Source organism: Humulus lupulus, chromosome 1 (genome assembly GCF_963169125.1).
Source record: "Humulus lupulus chromosome 1, drHumLupu1.1, whole genome shotgun sequence".
Lineage (NCBI taxonomy): Eukaryota > Viridiplantae > Streptophyta > Magnoliopsida > Rosales > Cannabaceae > Humulus > Humulus lupulus.
Window position 1 is genome coordinate 34,641,680 of NC_084793.1, and position 10,822 is coordinate 34,652,501.

A 10,822-nucleotide genomic window follows, 5' to 3' on the forward strand; every position below is an offset into this window, starting at 1 on the left:
GTCCAATTAATTTTTATTTTTTTATATTTTAATTATAATGCATGATTTAAGTATAGTGGTGATAATAAAATTTACATTTAATATTGATTTTTCTTTTTAAAAAACCGAAAAAGCATGTTGTTTATTATTATTTCAATACATATTGATGATAAAATCAAATCTTTCTACTCCCCATATTTATCCCACTTTCCCAAAAAAATATAAATATAAATGTATTATTTTATTGGGAAGATGAATATGTATCTTTCAAATGAATAAGTCTTTCTAATTAAACATGCAATGTTTTGTTATATAAATATTGAAATCTAGGTTTTATGTATAGGTTCGAAAATATGTATAGGTTCCCAAAAAAATATAAATGTTATTATCTAAATCCTATTAATTTTTATCATGTTTAAATATAATATAATATTTTTTGGAAATATAAATAGGGTATTTCGAAAATATGTATAGGTTCCCAAAAAAATATAAATGTATATTTTAAAAATAAATTTTAAAATAATAATAATTATAATAAAATGTGAAATCTAGGTTTTATGTACATGCATGAAGGTTTAGAGTTGAAAAAAAAATTAAATATATAATAATAGTTATTAATGTGGCCGAAATTTTTGTGTCTCTCCAACAACATTAATGGCTGAATATTTTTTTTCTAATTATATAATATTTAAATCAATGAAGTTGAAGAGTTGCAATTGTTAATAAATTAATATATTTTTTTTAATTATTTAATAACACACTTTATATATTATACACTTCTTCTTCAAACACAACCTACTTTACTCTCATTTCACATATTTCTTTGTCTTTCAACATTCCTCATGGATAACATGATTCAAGATCTCATCTCTCTTGCTGAAGGCATGATAAAAAAATTGAAATTCATTTTGTCAGTAGCAGAGATCTTGCCTTCATCAAAATTTACTGAGTTCGAAGATGGAACAAATTTTCCCTACAAGTTTGCCACAATATCTCGAAAAATGAGGAGGGGATTGAACAAGATGTATGTTGAAAACTTGAAGGAAGAAATTGAAGATTGGAACAAAGAACTTGTCAAAATGAAGAAGACTCGTGAAAGTATCGAGAAGAGGATTATGGAAGATGAAGAAGGAGAATCTTCAAATAAAAAGATAAAGGGAAATGAAGAGTAGATTTTAAGTTAGAGAATATTAATTATTTGTATTTTGTTTTTATTTTATGCTTAATTTTTAATATGAACAAATATTTTAAGTTTTTCAGTAAAAAGTTTAAAATTTATTGTGTTTCTTATCGTTATTTAACATCTTACAAAATTATATTTAATACAGTGAAATTAAAAAAAATAATTAAATTTTAAAAAAATGATTATTGTCAATTAATAATAAAAATGTTTATTTTACCCAATAAATAATTAAGGAATATGATTTAATATTCAAATAATATATGACCATTAAAAAGATACATAATCGGTTTCCAATTAATGTCTTTTTTTTCATACACCATTTCAATAAAATAGGAACAATTTTCGAAAAAAATAGGTGGCCAAATAATACCCTATATTTTCAAAAATTGGAATAACCACCTCAAAATTAATAGATGCAATTATTCGTATCATAAATGCACACTAAATGAAAAGTTGCATGTAGCCAAATAATACCCTATATTTTCGAAAATGGAAATATGCATGTATTTGAAAAGTTGCAATTACTCATTAAATATATTATTTTCATAAACAAACAATTAAAAAATATTTTTTCATAACCCTACACAACATCTTCTTAGGCTATATATATTCTAAAGTAGATTAAATAGTTTTCATAAAAATATATATCTCTTCATCAATTTCTCTAGAAAATTCCTACATCTCTTCTAAACAATTTTTCATTATTATGGAAGACTTTATAACTTTCCATGTACCTATTCTTTCAATGATTGAATTGCTAGAACGCCAATTATCCATCGTCAAAACATTTGCCAAAGAAGAGACTTCTCAAAGCGAAAGCGAATCGGAGTCTGAAATTGTCATTTTTGCCAAGAAGCAACAACAAAGAAGAAAATGTTTGACTTCTCTTATGGTTGAAAATTTGGAATATGAAATTGAACTTTGGAGAGAAGAACTCCAGAAGGTGAGGATGGATGACGAAGACGTCTTCGATCAATTATTGGGTGGCAACGAAGAACTATTCAAAAAGAATATGAAAGTTCTCTTGGAGGATGAAAAAATCGATATCAGTGGAATTGATTTGAACTCCGACAAGGATGAGTAGATTATCAGTTTTATTATTTTACTTAAATTATTATCAAGTTTCTTCTTTGTTTTATTTTGTAAGTTTATGAGTTTGTTATGACATTGTTCTTCAGTCCTAGTGATTGATTCTTACATTAATCTCTCTAATATTATTAAGAATTTCAAGTTTTTTTTTATTTTGTCGAAATTTTTTATTATTTTTCATGTATATTTTATTAAAAATAACTTATATGCATCATTCATGAGAATTGGTTATATTTTCCTATTTATTTATATATATTTTTTAAATTATTGAAAATTTGACCAAAATTTGTAACTAATAATAATAGCATATTCGAAATTTTGGATTCCTTTATGGAAAAAAAATGAATGAAAGAAAAACCTATTAAATTGATAAGCAAAAATTTCTCAAAATCGAAAAATGCAATAAATATATAAATAATTACCTTTATTATTTTGGCCGAATATTTTGAAATATTATATAAGTGTGTATTTCAAATAATAATAGTAATAAATGATGGGTAGTTGAATAATTACCTTTACAATAAAGTCATAATAATTTTATTATAATTTAAAGCTTAAACTGGTAATTAAATACATTTATAAATAAGTGTGTGGTATACAATTTTTATGAGAATTTCGAAATTTATTAAATTGAATAAATGATTTTTTTTTTTATTTCTAATTATTTTTTTCATCTAGTTAGGTTATAAAAACTCTTTATATATGTAGGTCAAGAATTTACAAAGATAACCTAAAAAATAGATAAACATAATAAAAAAACGGAGTACATCAACGATATGTAACTAAAATTAATAACTAAATGAATTGGTTATATTTTCCTTTTTTTTTTTTTTTAAATTATTGAAAATTTGACCAAAATTTGTAACTAATAATAATAGCATGTTCGAAATTTTGGATTCCTTTATGGAAAAAAATTAATGAAAGAAAAACATATTAAATTGATAAGCAAAAATTTCTCAAAATTGAAAAATGCAATAAATATATAAATAACTACCTTTATTATTTTGGCCGAATTTTTTGAAATATTATATAAGTGTGTAATTCAAATAATAATAGTAATAAATGATGGGTAGTTGAACAATTGCCTTTACAATAAAGTCATAATAATTTTATTATAATTTAAAACTTAAACTTTGTATTGGAAGTTAAACTAGTAATTAAATACATTTATAAAAAGGTGTGTGGTATACAATTTTTATGAGAATTTCGAAATTTATTAAATTGAATAAATGAATTTTTTTTAATTTTTAATTATTTTTTTCATCTAGTTAGGTTATAAAAACTCTTTATATATGTAGGTCAAGAATTTACAAAGATAACCTAAAAAATAGAGAAACATAATAAAAAAATGGAGTACATCAACGATATGGACAAAGAGAATGAAAACAAGGAGGGTATTAAGACTATCGATAAAGAGAATCAAAACAAAGATATGGTCAACGATATGGAGAAAGAGAAGCAAAAAATGACTGATATTATTTTTTTTTAGGAAGGCAAGCAAAAAATGGACGACAGCAACGATGTACAGAAAGTTAAGCCAAAAATTGAAGACATTGATCATTTAGCAAAAGGGAAGCGAAAATGGGCAGATGTTACGGATGAGGAAAAAGAAAAAGGAAAAAAAAAATTGGTAGACGTGAAGGATATGGAACTAGACGATGTGTTCCTCAATAAAGTTGTTGAATTACTATCTGATAATACAACTATTAATCTTAAAGAGCTCACCACATCGGTAGATATAAAAAAGAAGAAGGATGAAATCAATCAACTCTTGGTTCTTCTCTGTACCAGAAAGACTAAACTTGGGTCTCTCTTTTCATCTCGATGCATCTCAAGTCGCCTATGGAGTCCTGAGGCACGCAAGATGCAACTTTCTCAACATATCATCCTTCAGAAATTCATCCATGCTGTAGAGAAGGAAGAACACTTTTGGCTCCAAGAACTCTTGAAGATTGTTCATGATAAAAATAAAGATAATAGTCTACTCAAATTTTGAAAAATGTTATTTCTCATTAAAGTTTTTATTTTGACAATATTAGTTTTCTTCTCTTTGTAATTTGTCGTCATTGAATTTTATTTTATGAATTTTAGTTTCTCTACAATATTCTTCAATTTATTTGTTTGCAATGTTCTTCAACACATGAACATTATAAATTGTTACGATAAGTAAATGGCAAAATGTTAAGAGTAACTTATGATAATAATTTCTCACTAAACCATAATATATTTTAAGTAACTATAATTATTTAATAATAATAATTTTCAGAAATTATAATTAATCTAAAATTTAGTAATTTATTTAATATTTTTATAGAATTTGATAACTTTTAAAATTAATAAAACATTACATAAAATAACTATAATTATTTATTAATATTAATTATCGAAATGTATATTAAATATAAAATATAGTAATTTATTTAATATATCTTTGTAGATCTCGAAAACTATACAAATTATTAAAAACTAAAATGTTACATAATACCCAAACACACATCCCACAACTATAATAAATACTAAAACACACATGCCACAACTATAATTCTTGGATATGTAAAAGGTCTTCTCGAAATTATCAATTTATATTTAATCACTGTAATAATAGTAATGAAAAATGCTATAAAAACTATAATAAAAGCCTATTTAATTACTTTTATTTAAAAAAAAACAAATATATATATTTTTTTAGATATGTAAATATATTTTCGAAGTTACCAATTGAATATTTAATTGTTATAGTTGGAACATGCTACATCTCTTTATAATCAATGTAACCATTTTAATGAGAAATGCATTGAACTCTCATATTCCATTGTTAATTATGATTAATAATAAAAGCATACTATATAAGTGACAACATTATTCATTATTGAAAAGTGATAGTTCAAGATGAGTCACAACATAATGCATAACAAATTTATGGTGGAAATTGTTCGCCATCATTCCATTTCCAAATGCAAAGAAAGATTCATCACTGGAGACTTACATGCTTTGCGAGATGATATTCAGTCGCGCATCTTGCAAAATTTTCATGAAAGAAGTACAATAAGGATGATCTTGGCAGATCTGGTAATCCAACGATACTCGACAAATCCTTTGGATTTGAAAGATATTGAACAAGCTCAAAAAGATTTAGCGTTATCTTTTATTGAAGGTTCGGAGAAGGAAGACTTGTTTTGGAGGCAACAACTATTTGATGTTGAATATGAAATTAATTATCACGAGTCTTTGCTTTTCAATCACATGCATGGTTCAAATAAAAAATAACCATATGTTCCTCTTTATTTTCTTTAGGTAATCAAATGTACTACATTGGAAGTTGTTTTGTTATTTAATGTTATAATATTATATCAATTGCAAAATTTTGTTAATAATTTGCTGGATTTATTAACAATTGCCAATTACCATTATTTTCAAAATAGCATAGGTGGCTGAATCCTATGTGCTCAAGTGTTTCATATTTATTAATAAAATAATGTTATTATCTACTTTCCAATAATATCCAATTCCCTATTAAATGGCCAAAAATTAGGTAATTATGTAGTGGTCTTGGTCGAAATTTATTAAAAAAATTGAACAGGCACTTGTCTTTGAAACCCTACTTATTTATATATCACACACCTTAATTTGAACCTCTACATATCTTATTATTTTAGTAAAAAAATTAACACAGTTTTTATCATCTCTTTCTACTCTTAGCCATGTCTGATATAGATCAAGAATACTTGTCTCTAGTAGAAGGAATGATTGAGAATCTTCAATCCTTGATGAAGATTGCCGACACTTTGCCTACCTTACCAATCACCAAGGTTGGAGACGGTACACATTTTGAAGATGGTGGTCGAATTCCTTATCCATTTGCCAGTATATCAAAGACAATGAGAAGGGAACTAACCAAGTTATATGTTGAAAACTTGAAGGAGGAAATAAATAAATGGCAAATTGAACTAGCAAAGATCAAGAGAGATTGCAAACAGATTGAGAAGGTGCCACATGAAGACCATAAAGAGGTAACTATGAAATTTCTTCGTCATATCAGTGAAAACCCAACAAAGAAGATGATGATCAGAGAAGATCACGCCAATAAGAAGAGGAAGGCCGAAGATTAGTAGTTTTTTTTTGTTTTTTTTACTGTTTCCACAAGTATTTTATGTTTAATTTTGTTGATTTTATTTTTATTATTGTACCCTTTCAAATATCTATATTGTCTTGAATATGACTATTATTATATAAAAGGAGAGTTCTTGAATTTTAAGATGTGTAATTATTTTTTATTTTTAATCTTAAAAAATTTCAATATTAATTGTAACCATAATTTGCATAGCCGAAATTAGGGTTTGGATAGTTAGTTATTGTCTTTGAATATGAAGAGGTGCATTTAATAATTAGTTTAAACCCTAATTATACAAATTAATTGAATTTTCACAATTCTCAAAACTATATTTAATTTTTTAGAAAAAAAATAATTTTTCTCTCTAATATTTTGTTGTGGCCGAAAAATGGGTGTATAAAAATATTAATTTAATACCAAGATTTTGATAGTTGGTTAGAGTGTTTGAATTTGAAAAGCTGCATTTAATATTTAATATATATATTCAACATTTAATTGTTAAAACTAATAATTAGTGTAAACCTTAATTATGCAAATTCATTGAATTTTCACAATTCTCAAAACTATATTTATTTTTAAAAAAAAAACAAAACAATTATTCTCCTAATAAATGTAGTGGCCGAAAAATGGGTTTAAAAAAATATTAATTTAGTAAATTTTGATTTAATACTAAGATTTTGATAGTTGGTTAGAGTGTTTGAATTTGAAAATGTGCATTTAATATTTAAGATATATTCAATATTTAATTGTTCAAACTAATAATTAGTGTAAACCCTAATTATACAAATTAATTGAATTTTCACAATTCTCAAAACTATATTTAATTTTTTAGAAAAAAAATAATTATTCTCTAATATTTTGTTTGGCCGAAAAATGGGTGTATAAAAATATTAATTTAATAAATTTTGATTTAATACCAAGATTTTAATAGTTGGTTAGAGTGTTTGAATTTGAAAAGGTGCATTTAATATTTAATATATATTCAACATTTAATAGTTCAAACTAATAATTAGTGTAAACCCTAATTATGCAAATTAATTGAATTTTCACAATTTTCAAAACTATATTTAATTTTTAAAAAAAATAATTTTTCTCTCTAATATTTTGTTGTGGCCGAAAAATTGGTGTATAAAAATATTAATTTAATAAATTTTGATTTAATACTAAGATTTTGATAGTTGGTTAGAGTGTTTGAATTTGAACAGGTGCATTTAATATTTAGGATATATTCAATATTTAATTGTTCAAACTAATAATTAGTGTAAACCCTAATTATGCAAATTAATTGAATTTTCACAATTCTCAAAACTATATTTAATTTTTTAGAAAAAAAATAATTATTCTCTAATATTTTGTTGTGGCCGAAAAATGGGTGTATAAAAATATTAATTTAATAAATTTTGATTTAATACCAAGATTTTGATAGTTGGTTAGAGTGTTTGAATTTGAAAATGTGCATTTAATATTTAATATATATTCAACATTTAATTGTTCAAACTAATAATTAGTGTAAACCCTAATTATGCAAATTAATTGAATTTTCACAATTCTCAAAACTATATTTAATTTTTTTTCTTAAAAATAATTTTTCTCTCTAATATTTTGTTGTGGCCGAAAAATTGGTGTATAAAAATATTAATTTAATAAATTTTGATTTAATACTAAGATTTTGATAGTTGGTTAGAGTGTTTGAATTTGAAAATGTGCATTTAATATTTAAGATATATTCAATATTTAATTGTTCAAACTAATAATTAGTGTAAACCCTAATTATGCAAATTAATTGAATTTTCACAATTCTCAAAACTATATTTAATTATTTAGAAAAAAAATAATTATTCTCTAATATTTTGTTGTGGCTAAAAAATGGGTGTATAAAAATATTAATTTAATAAATTTTGATTTAATACCAAGATTTTGATAGTTGGTTAGAGTGTTTGAATTTGAAAAGGTGCATTTAATATTTAATATATAGTCAACATTTAATTGTTCAAACTAATTATTAGTGTAGGCCCTAATTATGCAAATTAATTAAATTTTCACAATTCTCAAAACTATATTCGTTTATTTTAAACAAAACAAAACAATTATTCTCCTAATAAATGTAGTGGCCGAAATTTTTTTGATTGAGTGCTAGAATATAGATAGTTGAATTTGAAAAGGTGCATTTAATATTTAAGATATATTCCATATTAATTATTATTTTTTAATATTGCCAAAAAAAATCTCTAAGGAAACCGAAATTCTATATAAAAAAAGACATTGAAAAGGTTGCATTGCTTCATAATACTTGGTTAGAGTGTTTGAATTTGAAAATGTGCATTTAATATTTAATATATATTCAACATTTAATTGTTCAAACTAATTATTGGTGTAGGTCCTAATTATGCAAATTAATTAAATTTTCACAATTCTCAAAACTATATTTATTTATTTTAAAAAAAAACAAAACAATTATTCTCCTAATAAATGTAGTGGCCGAATTTTTTTTGATTAAGTGCTAGAATATAGATAGTTGAATTTGAAAAGGTGCATTTAATATTTAAGATAGTTGAATTTGAGGGAGGCCTAGATCCATTCAGAGCTGAGCAATGGATGGGCATGATCAGCTCCATTCTTGATAGTATGGGACTGGTAGGGCATGATAGAGTGGTCTGTGCTACATGTGTATTGCGGGATGATGCCCGGATATGGTGGGAGGTAGTATCCCAGACACGAGACACAGCTGTGATGGACTGGAAAGAATTTAGGCAGCTTTTTAATGAGAAGTACTATTGTGATGTAGCTAAGACTGCCAAGATGAATGAATTTCTGAATCTTGTTCAGGGTAATGCATCAGTGACCGAGTATGTTACTAAATTTGGTGAGTTGGCCAAGTTTGCCTTAGACATGGTACCCACAGATGTGGCTCGGAAGGAAAGATTTGTTCAGGGGTTGAATCCTGGAATAGCACAGGGCATTAGAGTTGCCCCAGTGAATGAAGTCTCTACCTATGCTCAGATGGTAGAGAAGGCTCTTGCTGTTGAGAGTATAGTAGTTGGGCAGCAGAGTGCTGGAGGGCATGGAGCCCAGATAGTGGTACTTCCACTTATTGGAGCAGGTAAGAATGAAAGCTGGAAGACTCGTCCAATATGCACGCGGTGCAAGAGACGTCACTTGGGAAAATGCCGAGCAAAGGCATGCTTCGCATGTGGTATGGTTGGGCATATTGTGAAGAGGTGCCCTGTGATAAGGGATGAGCGAAGGGGGATAGATAGCTCGATTCCAACTCGAGTGTTTATTCCAGGGCAATCAGAGTCTGAGACCGAGACTAGTTCCTCGGGGATGACAGGTTAGTTTTCTAGTTCTGAGTTATATTGTTTGGCTTTGACGCCATGTTGCTCTTTTGTCAGTGTGTATATGGAGAAGGGTATATGGATGGTATATGTGGATCACATGGTTACGTTGTGATGGGAAAAGTAATACGGTATTGGCAACCTAAGAGATAAGTTGGGTTGTGGAAAGGACTCATCGTTGGTTTCATGAGTTAGTTATGACTGACTATGATTGATCTAGGGTATGGATCGGTTAAATAATTGCGGGACAATTTTCAATGGTAATGAAAGTGTAGTAATTCCTGAGCTTGTGAGCGGAAAGTCTTGTGACAATTGGCACTGTGCATGGATTCAATATGTTTATAATACCGGATATGAGGGCTGGAGTTTGTGCAGGGTGGTGCATGGAACTCTTAGCCAGTGTGGTGGATACCACTTAGATTGTGTTAGTGAGATCAGGACAGACTGGACTAGTCTGTGAGTTCTGCATGTGTTCCCAAGTGGTCTGTCAGGCCTTCTTTTTATTAAAAGAAGATTAGAATGGTGATTGGTTTAATATCGGAGGTGGAATTAGACATAAACATTGTTTAGAGTGGCTCAGTGGGGTTATAAGAATTAAAGAGTTGGTTGCTGAGTAAGATGGAACCCTTTAAGGTGGATCTTGGATCTGGTTAAGACCAGTTAGAGATCAGAGTGAGAAAATTATGTAAAGGATTGTGCTTGTATCAGATTAGAGCACTGTGAGTGCTGAGTATATTTTGGGAATTGGGTTGATATTAAGTGTTTGTGAATTAGATGAATAGAGCATTCAAGGATTTGTTTGGAATGGGATTTGTGATCGTTTTGGACGATGGAATAGTGGTGTTTTCTCTGCGGAGAATAGCCAAGAGTGAAAAGTGCCTTGGGGACAGGAGTGTCCATGAGTAGTAAAGATGTTTCAGGTGCCTTGGGGAGAAAGTGCTGAGTCTTAACAGACCAAGATTAGTTTGAGGATTGTTATGACATCCTAGTGATAGAGAAAAGTGATGTTCTATGCGACATGTTGATTAAAGAATTTGATCAGAACTGGAGTAGAGTTTCTGGTGGGCCGGGTGGCCAGTTTATTGTTAGAGGTTATTATCTCAAGAAAGATAAAAGGGAAAATGG